Source organism: Condylostylus longicornis, unplaced genomic scaffold, assembly GCF_029603195.1.
Source record: "Condylostylus longicornis isolate FDR11 unplaced genomic scaffold, ASM2960319v2 ptg000004l, whole genome shotgun sequence".
NCBI classification, from domain to species: Eukaryota; Metazoa; Arthropoda; class Insecta; order Diptera; family Dolichopodidae; genus Condylostylus; species Condylostylus longicornis.
In genome coordinates, this window is record NW_026577973.1 from 5,638,185 (window position 1) to 5,650,054 (window position 11,870).

Below are 11,870 nucleotides of genomic sequence, written 5' to 3' on the forward strand. Positions count from 1 at the left end.
AAATAATTTTTATAAAGTCAAATCAGTAATGTATAATAATAATTACACGTATATTAGCAATTGTCTATATATATATATATTTCTATTTTTATTAAATAATCATATACTTTTCATTAAATTCTGTAATAAAAGATATCATTTGCGAAAACTGTCCATAGTGCAGTTAAATTACCAATTTAAAACTTATCCAGCTTTCAGCATTAACTTACCGCATTACAACATAATTGTTTTCTTAGTACTATTGAAAATGGAAACCTCATGAAAATAGAAATTCAGTAGGAATTTTAAAAGTAATTTTAAATTTCGTAGAGTTTTGAACTTTAAAATTGGTAATTATTAATTTTATAGACTTTAAAATTTAAACATACTCCTACTTGTACATTTAAGTTAAAACTTAAGCTTTGCCTTTAATAACTAATTTAAAATTTCCCTTATTTATTTTCAATCACTTCAGTTCAAGAAAATAAATAAGCACACGTGTATGTATATTTCCTTAAAAAATCTCCGATTTTATAAACGTTTGGCATAACCGCAGGTGAATTATTTTGTGAACAAATTATGTATGTAAAACAAAATATAATATAAAAATAAATTTTCATGTTATAGTTTTGATGTCCTATTCAATATAAAAGAAATTTCATTATAGACATACATTTGCACGTATATATATGTAAATGTATATGCGAACCCACATTCCTTTATGAATATTTGTGTGGATATATTTTATATTTTAGCGCATAAATACCACATATAATGTGCACATAATACACACGTTCATTTACCACATAATTTTAAAACAACATGGCAATTGTTTAAAGTTTATTTAAAAATATTTTTGCACTCTATAAGTCTATATTATACGGTTTTATTATACTCTGATAATTCACTAAATTGTTTTAAATTTTTTCTTACTAGCTTTGTTTTTTTTTTTTATTTTTTAAATAACACTCTCTTATTTTATTTTATACTACTTGTTTTTTTTGAAAATAATGTATTTTAAGTGAACATACTCGTAATTTAATGTGCAATTTTCATTGTAGGCGTTTTGAAGAGTGAATTAAATTTTAGTTTGAATTGTATTACGTATTTAAACATATTACACAAATATAATGGAACTTTAGGAAGTATAATTTAAACATTTTTTTTTAAATTTCGCATATTTCGCAAATACACATGTATGTATTTAAAAAATAAAGCAAAAATATAATTAATATACAGCGAATTTGTGAGAACATGTTAAAAAAAATTTTTGATTCGCAAATATTTAAATTATTTTTTTTTTTAAATTGATAATTTGTTTTCTTGTTAATATTTAAAATTCAAATATATTTTCAGAAATTCTCTCATCATACATAAAATTAGGGGAGAACAATAATAATTAGTTTAAAAATATTGTGTGTATGTAGGAAAAAGGAAAATATATTTATATAGTGTATTATGAATGTATATACGTACACAACTGTCTTCATACTAAAATTTAAATTTTCAACTTAATGAGGAAATAATTTGATTTTTTTTAGAAACAAAAGTGCGGTGTATCCTAAGTTTATAAATTATTTCAATTATTACTTGTTATTATTATAACTGACAGTAGATTGCTATTATTATGACTGTGGGACAGTACATAAAAGATATAACTTCCCATTTCTATAATAATCTATAATATTTTCTTAGTGTGTATATGAGACAGAGACGGAAATACAAATAATATCTATAAATTACCTAAAATTTGAATTTTTTTTTATCTAAAAATTGAAATGAAAAAATTTTTTATAAAGTCATAAAATGCAAAAGGTTGTCCGTAACGAACATCTGTATGTGTGAACCGAAGTATTTTCTTTTATATACAGAACATACCTTAAGAACTATTTTGTACTTTAAGAAATTTTTTACAACCTTGGAATGGAAGTTAAATATATATGTTAATCTAAAATGGATTTGAAAAATTTTGCAATAATTCGAAATTTGCAAATAATTCGAAATGTCAAAAAATTTCTTTCAAATATAAGGCATTATTTTAGATTTCACGAAGAAAGTCAAGGTTACAGAACTATTTTTTCAAGATTTTAAGTATATTTAATTTTAAGTTTTTTAAATCATATCAAAACGCCATATACAAAAGTAAATCATAAAAAATATCAAATTTTTTACAACATAACTTCTACCTATATTACAACAAAAAAGGCATTTATAATAAAGATTTGAAATGTATTGAAACTGCAACATTTTTAGTACAAATTTCTAATTAAAAACAGTTAACCGAGATTTCCAATAGAATTTTAAGAATGATTTAGAAAAACTCAATTTTTAATAATTCTTTAACAATTTAATTTTGTTAAATTAAAATGACAATAAGATAACGTTTCACATACATATATAACTATTGGATTCTATATTCTTTTTTGGTACTCAATTTTTTAATAAAAATTAAAACTGTATCAAATGTTTATTAAATGGAAGCATGTGCGTCTAGCCGCTAACACAAATATATGTTATACTAAGATTAATTAAGTTTTTGTATATTTTTTTTTATTTTTTAAATGACTTATACTTTCAAATGAGAGTTCTTATTTTACTGATAAAGTATTATATTTAAAAATTTTTTTATTATATAGATAGACGTACCAACACATCCATACAATATGAATTTATTTCCAATATAATTTTAAGATCATTGACATTTAAGTGTGTATGACACATACATATACTTAATCAGTAAAGCGAAATATATTTTTATATAAAATAGTTTGAATAAAATATTAATATTTTTTCTTTAAATGATATGTCATTAATCTTCTACAATAAAATGTACATAAATATTTTAAATAAAATTAAATAAGATTTATTTTATTACATTAAACTAAAGGATATTATTCTTGGTAGAACATACTCGTATGTATAGTTATATAAATATAATCATGTTTGGTCTTACAACATTTAAAGAGCTGACCCTTATTATTATATCAAACTGAAGCGAATTACCTATGTACATACATATACACGTGTATATTATAATAACTGTAACAGAAAACTTTATACAAAAATGAAATAGGTTCTGGTATCCTTAAGAATAGCTTACTGCAATTTTTTTCAGGAATGGACATAATATTCATAAATTTCATAATTTATATAATATCTACATTCTTTATTTTAATTTTGCACTTCATAAAATAATAATTTAATTGGCAATTGCTCTCGCTCTTACTCGCCGCCACATTACATTGATATACGGAAGCGCATTATATAGTATTACAAATGGAAGACCAAATTTATTATATTTAACAAATAATAATACTGTGGGTATAAAAATATTCAATTAGCAACCATTATTATAATAATTATATAAAAACCATATAATATGTATATACATATATATGTATACATATATATAAATTTATACAAAATTCTACAATTATTATAATTCTACATAAGTATATGTGTTCATATGTATGCAATTAACTTGTAAATACACATAGATTTTGATAAAATACATTTTTTTTTACAATATCTCAAAAATAAATTCAAAGTCACGAATTTTTAGAAAAATATGCAATGAATTTTGGTTCTCCTTTAACCTAATATTCAAATTTGATTCAAGAAATTCTTGTACAATATTGTATCATAACAATTAAAATATTGAATCAAAATTATTTTTTGTTTACGAGTATATGTAAATATGCAGTGTATAGCTTAATAGGCTTATAGTAAAATATTTTTTAACATTTTATTAATATTAAAAGGGTTTAATACACATTTATACAAAGATTAATATATTTCTGTTTTAAACTGTGTGCCAATAAATTTTCGCAACCTAAAATAATTTTAATAGGATACTTTTTACAAGTGAAAATTACAGAACTATCAAAACCTTATGTGTACATGCATACAGAGTCGTATTGTAAATAGATACTGATACCGCTATGTTAAAAGTTTAAAACTTTTTAGAAATTGTGAGTTCGCAAAATGAACTTAACTTTATTTCCAAACAAAATAAATAAATAGTTAAATAGTATATGTACAGATATATAATAAACAGTTAGTTTCAATATATTCTGTTGCAGACTCTGTGACGATTAAAGATTCAAGAACACGTCTAGACGTTTAAAAGATATTTTCCATTTTTTGCTGTTCTTTCTGAGTTTGAAATACCAAAATTGATCGTACAAAATGCCGGGTAGAATGAACTCCCTTTAAAGCTTCTCCGTTATCAAAGACTTTTCCATTTGAAAAATACTAGATTACAATTTCAAAAATTTACAAAAGTTTCCAAAAACTTTTTCTTCAACCGTTGTTTACTCCCAATTAAATTTTAACAAATAACCTATTAGTTTTTATGGAAATAAAAGCTAATATTCTGAGTTTCATTTTGATACCAAATATTAAACAAAAAATCGCAGGAATAACATGTACATAAAATCAAAGTGATAGGGTTGAAAATTTGAAAAGATGCTTCAAGTAATATTAACTATCAGAAAATTTATAAAAGAATTGTATCAGAATTGTGTAAAAGCGGTTCAATGATAATTGACGAAATGGAAACAAAAAAATCTAATGAAAATAAAAACTTTAAGAACATGCAATGTTTTTCAACGAAAATTGATTTGGAAAGAAGACCTAATACTACTTCATGAATAAAAAAAATCGCATAATATGTAAAATAAACTCCCACCTAATGTCGAGTGATTTTTCGCAATCTATACATACATTATTTATTTTATAGTCTACTTTTAGAGTAAAATCAACATTCTTCTTACCGTAATAAAATTTATTGTTTTACAATAAATTTTGTGTGAATTACTTTATTTATTGTGTTCTTACAAGTTACAAAATATTTTTTAATGTTGCTCCAATAAAATAAAATTAACTGTTCACTTTTATATAATTCGCATAGAATGTATGTATTTGTATTCTAAATTAGTTCCAGATAAGTTTATAAATATTTTACAAAAAAAAAATAAAATTTTAGTAAATACTATTATAGTGGCCCTCGGAAAGCTATTTAATATTAAATTATATAGTTGTATGCAAAAAGCAATAATTATAATAAACGTTTACGTAATAAAGGCGACACTATGGATTTTTTCATTTAAGAATTTCATTAAATTAATTTGTGTTTGGTAATTTATTTTAAAAGTTGAGCACATAACATTATATCTATTGAAACACCAACTCGCCAAACCATTTTTAATTTTTGGTCAGTTTTTTCCAAAAAAATATTTCTTTTAAATAAAAAAAATAACTGTGTACTTCTATTCTTTATATTTGATAAAAATACGTTACTCTTCCTTAATTGACAATAAACGTTATTGACTGAATATTCTTTTAAATTTTCTTAAACTTTTACTATTTTTTTTTTTTAATAATTTTCAAGCCTATGTGTTGCATAAGGTTTTCGATTTTTCAAAATATTCTATTGAGTTTTAGGTTGAGCTAAAAGATATTTAACATTTCTATATCATTTTTATACCTCCAATGTTGGTCCGACCGGGTAACAGGATATCCACTGAATTCTGGATAATCAGTAGAAATTCAGGGTAGCCTAATACATAAATGGCCTTTTTTTTAAATTTATAAAAAAATTAATTGACCCATCACGAAACAAAAATTAAAAAATAATTCAATTAAATTTGAATTTCTGACAATTCATTCTATTCGTTTTTAAATATCAGGATTACAAAAACAACACTCTGAAGAAAAATTTTTCTTCACTTTAATGCAAGTTGAATATATAATATAAAGTATATATGTTAAAACTGATAGAAGTTTTGAAAAAATTAAAAAATTAATTTTTGTGAAAGAAAAGAAATTAACGAGAAATTTGCTTTTTATTACGATAACTAATTTAAAATTCAGAATATAGTCTCGTGAAAGAACCTTAAATTCTTTTTGGAAAAAAGTTTTCTTTAAAATATCTATACAGTTAATTTTTTATTCTTTTATGGCAACTCTGTCAACTAATTTCATACTAATATTTAATTTTATTGAAAAGGGAAATATTTTTTAAAAAATAATATTATTATTGAAAGCTATTTTTAACTACTAATAATTTTTAATTCAATTATTAGATAAACCTTTTAAAATACATATGTATTTAGGAAAACCCTTAAATTACTTGGAAATACATATAAAATTATACAAATAATTTTACATATAAAAAGATTATAATTTTATAATTTATTATTTTATATCAAAATCAATAATTTATTATTTAATTTAAAAAATTTAATGAAATTCTTACCTAATTTAGTTTTTGAAGTTTGAAGTTCCAAACACCATAAAAATATAATGCATTTTGTGTCATAAATATTTTTTTATATTTTAATATTATACATTTAATTATACAGTTTGTATGTATTGTTCTTAATCAAAATGTTTCCTATAAAAATTTTTTTTTGCAATTATTCCTTATTATATTTTCTTAAATGAAATACCAATGCAATGTAAATATTTTGCAGGCATTGTCAACATAATCTTATTATAAATTATTACTGATATACATAATTAGTTTTTGCCTATGTAATTGTATATGTAAAATTTTAGTAGATACTTAAATATTTACTAACTTTTTCCTCATTAAATTTAATTTGTTTCTGATAATTATACATTTGCATTGTATAAATTACATACATACAAATGTATGTAAATTATAATAAAAATTTTTAATCTTTATAAATATTAAAAATAAAATTACGAATAATCATTATTATTATTCATATACATACATATATTGTTATTTAAAAAAAAATCAAAAGTACAGATTTTACAAGTTTGAATAAAATAATCTCTTAATATTTTTCTTATAAAAATTATAAGAAATAAAAATATTAAGAAAAAAATTCTCTGATAATTTGTTATCATCAGTAGCAAAAAATAAAATTTATATACATATTTATATACATATTTTTTTGTTCTTCATTATTGTTGAAAAGGTCTTAACATTGTTCTTTTAAAATACAATTAGCTATATACGTGCGAGTATATGTAAATGAAATATTATGTATTTGTAAAGTAAATAAATTTTATATTAATGTATTTATTTAAATTAAATAAAAATAATATTGCTTATATACATTCGTATATATTTAATTATATATAAAAAAATATTAACTATTTTTATTTGACTTTATTTAATTAAAACGTGTTATTCAAAATTTTACTACAGTGTCTATATATGTATATATTATTATAAGTTTTTTGAGCGTTTTTATTATCATATTATAATTTTATATTTCATATATGCATGTATGTATGTTGTAGTCATCTTATATAAAAATATTATAATCATTTAATATATTTGGAATTTTATACTTGGCTGTTATCACGGAAATTGTAATTTATTGAAAATTTTTTTTTAATTATTTAAAATAATAAATGTTATAAAAGTATTATACAAAATGTTAAAATTTATCAATCAGCAAAATTAATTAAAATTTAATAATTAAATCCAATTTGTTTTTTAAAAACAAAAAAAAAATAAATATAAGTGAAATAACTAAAAAAAATCTTATAAGTAAAATAAAATTATTTAATAAAATTAAATAATTATTTTTTTTTGTGTTTTTTTTTTTTATTTTTAAATAATAAAGTCCCGGTTAATTAGTTTTTTTCTCCATATTTTTTTTTCTTTTTTTTTGTAAATTTTATCATCGTATGATCGAACTTTGTTGTTTGCTAAACGACTGACCACAATTTACTGATCAAAATTTATTTGTCGTAACTGAACTTATTTTTTTCGTTTTGTTCAATTTTTGTTTTTTTTTTTGGCTTTTCCGCCGCCACCGTCAAACTCTAATATCAATTTAATACAAAAATTGAAAATGAAATGACAAAAAAAGAAGAAAAATGGAAAAAAAGGAATATTAAGAAATTATACTAAAGTATTTTTTTTTTCTCTGTCTTTTTTGTTTTTTTTTTTTTTTTCGTTTTTGTGTGGACTGACTGAAATATAGGGTCTGCTCCTCCAGAATCTTTCTCAATTGAATTTTTATGTGTTAAATTTAATTCTATTATTATTTTATTATTATTTTTAATTTTTTTGAAATAGACAATATTATACAGGGTAGAATAAAAAAAATAATAATCTTATAACAGAAATATGAAAAAAAAAACATAAAAAATACATACAACAATGATCAGTACAATTATGAAAATGGCAAAAAAATATCAAAAACTGTACATACATACATACATGCATACATATGTATGTATTTATGTGTTCGTTAGATTTATTAAGTGGCTGCACATTTTATTCCAAGAAGAGCAAAAGTAAAAACAATATTCATTTTATACATACATATTTACATAAGTATATCCAGACATACGTATGTATATGCATGTACGTATACAAAATATCATATATTCCTTTATATTTTTATTGTTGCTATATTGTTTTATGAATTATATTGTATTTGATAAAATATACACATTTATTTGTACAGACATAACGAAAATAGTAGATAGATACATGCCCACATTACAATTTTTTCAGAATCTTTAAATTTATTGGGGAACACATAAATAGCGAGTGTATGAGCATCTATTTAACGAATATAATCAATGTTCTCTTAAAATATAGTTTTATATACACATTATTGTAGTTTTTACATACGCATTTACACATTAAAATATACATAATAATAAATTGAATAATCTTTATAATGTACATATATACATATATATATATATAGATTAATTATATTTATCGCATTATGTAGTTGTACGCGCTATTATTTTACGATTATAAAAAAGATTATGTTTTATGTTGACATTATGAAATTTTATATGATTATTAGTTAGAAGGTTTTCTGTATCAGTATACTCGTATATATGCTTATACATATTTATATATTATAATATAAAATCATTAAGAAAACGTTCTCTTCTTTGATCTTCATAAAAAGAAAAAAAAATTATAATAGTCTTTAAGTACTTAATTTGATTTAACAAGTGTAAAAGATAATCAGCATTTATACTTATTTAAAAATTTAAAAAATTACGTATGTAAGGTTTAAATTTATCTTAACAATATTAATAATTTTAAGAATAATATTAATAATATTAATAATAATAACGTGTTAATATGGAATTTAGAGTTGCAATATTAAATACTTAAAAATCTAGTAGAGATATAAATAACTACTATTTTTCGAAGTTCAAATATATTGTAATACATACATACATACATAATATTTATTATATAAAAGATTTCAATTCGATAACAATCTTGTCAGTCGCTGTTGTTTTCCATTTTATTAAATTTAATTTTATTTATTAAGTTATACATATATATATTATGTATGTATTTATGAGTTTAGAATTGGTTTGATAATTATTTTTATAAAGTTGAAGACAAAAATTATATAAAATTCTTTAAAATTTTCAAAACTTATTTTTGAAAGTAATAAAATGTTTGTAAAAAAATTAATCCCGAACACGTTTTCAACAATTTGGCAAAAGATGTGCTGATTAGTTTCAGTTTTTCAGTCCATCTATGGATCTATCTACAAAACTTAAGTGAAGAAGATCTCACAAGATTATAAAAATATCATTATTTGGCATGCTATTATTTCGAAACCACACACTTTTGAAATTTCAAACGCAGAACGGCAGCGACTTATTTCTTGGTACTGTGAAGTAATTATACGCAGACGTCATTATGGAGAAATGTTAATATTAATGGTTTTCTTGAAACGTTTTTTTTATTACCAAGCATTATCTGTAATTATATAGACATTTCGCTATAGAACAAACTCTATAGAACTTGTAGTCTTGAGGATTTTTCTTAACGTTAGACAGAAAAACAAATAAACTACTGTTCGATCTAAAAACCTTTATTAATTCTTTCAATTTCCTTTCCAAAAAGTATGCAATAATATAACAATTTATTATAAATATACTCGTAATATAGAAACAATGTAAAGAAGAATTTATATACAATATTGTTAAAAAAAAACTATTTTTTTTTAAACGAAATCTGCTACTTTCCAACCCTTTTATTTGATTCAATTTTATTTTCTCACAATACTCATATTTTTTGGACAAATATTTTCGTTTTCTATTAATTGCATATATCCTAGGTTTTATGATATATTGTTAAAATGACTAATTAAAGACAAATTTTTTTATTATATATTTCGTTCTTTTAAAAATTCTTTTGCAAAATAATGAGTCACATATTATTCGTATGAGCAAGCAAGCTTAGTTAGCTAACTTATAAATTAGCATAAAATTTCTTTTTATAAACAATATGTTAGTGTAGTATAATGAAAAATGTTCGCATGTTTAAATCAAACAAAAAATCCTCTTTGTAACCTTCTATACTTTTTCCGAGATCTTCTGTAATTAAAAAAAGATGAGTGTACGGTAAATCTACTATTTATCCGCTAATAAATCTTACTAAATATAAAATAGAATCTAATGTGAAAAGCTGGTTAAAATCTTGCTCTTGGATTATAATTTCATTTGGGTCGGAAAAAAGAGGTATGTAGATGTATGTGTATATAATTTTGGTTATTAAATTTTTAACAATTTTCTTACTATAGAATGTAATAGTTAAAATGTTTTGTAAGATGCTAAAGTAGTTGAACTCCACGTTATCTTTTAAGTAATTTCCAAATTTTTTCATGGACTTGGAGCCACAGATTTTATGTAATCTGCATAAGTATTAGGTACTATAAAGTAATCAAAGCAATATTTGATTGCAAAGTTATAAATAGTAAAACAAATTTAGAATACCCATACAAACTTTATTCTTCTTTTTACATCTTTTTAAAAAAATTAATAAAAAAACGCGAAATAAGTTATTTGGAAGCAAATTATTTTATGCCTATAAAATTATTACACATAATATCATATAGCAATCTACATTTTTTCGAATTAAATTAAAATTTCAGAATTAAAATTATTAAATTCACACGATATATTTTTATACATTGCACATTTGGAAAACGTAAGCAATATCAATTTCTAATTAAAACATCTCAATTCCCAATATTGTAAAATTGTATACAAAAAATATTTATATCTTCAAAACTAAAAATCATTCATGATTATTCACCAACTACAAATAAAAATGAGAAAAAATAGAGTTGACCGTGTCAGCTCAGTGATACCCGTACGAATTTGTTATCCTATGTGGGAATAAATATTTTGGGACAGATTATTACTTTAAGTTGTCGTATTACCATATTAATTTATGCGAAATATCAGTACTATGTTTTCAATATTTTCTAAGACATGGTCGACTACTATTGAAGTTGTATGGCTGCTACCACAACGAGTCAAGAAATATCAATGATTTTCATAGCATATAATAGACCTAATAATACACTTGTTTTCACGAGATTTTTATATTATAATTCCTGAGATGATGCCAAATAACTTTTGGAGTTGTGTGGCAGCTACCAGAAGGAGCTAAGCAATTTCAACAGCTTTTATTTGTACGAAAATTCGATACTACAACTTCCATAGTTTCTAAGATATAGTCAAATAAATTTTGAAGTTGTATGGCAGCTACCCAAACCAGTACCCCGATCATGTCCAATTTAATTAAGGTTCTGGCACTTACTACAATAAATTATTTGTGAAAATTTGGTGAACTTAGTTCAATTAGTTTTTGAGCCATCGCTGGGACGGGCGGACGGGCACACGGACAGACAAAGACAGACAAATCGACTCAGAATTCGACGCTGATCAAAAACATGCATTGGAGTCTATATCACAGACCAATATTTCTTAGCGCTACAAACGGTAAGGCAAATTTAGTTTACCCTTGGAGCATACGTTCGCAAGGGTATAATTACTTGTGTATGATTGCACTAACATTCAATTAATCAATATAAAGAAATTTCATGTATGATCTGGTAATAGGT

The 11,870-nt window shown here is 22.2% G+C and overlaps 1 long non-coding RNA gene across 1 annotated transcript in view; it reads right to left on the reverse strand.

The window, feature by feature from the left end:
* LOC129610122 (uncharacterized) overlaps nucleotides 1-6,370 on the reverse strand; it is a 31,409-nt gene extending 25,039 nt beyond the window's left edge. Inside the window, exon 1 of the long non-coding RNA XR_008697072.1 lies at nucleotides 6,239-6,370. This is a non-coding gene — a long non-coding RNA (uncharacterized LOC129610122). The remainder of the gene's footprint in view (nucleotides 1-6,238) is intronic.
* Nucleotides 6,371-11,870: the final 5,500 nt, after the last annotated feature.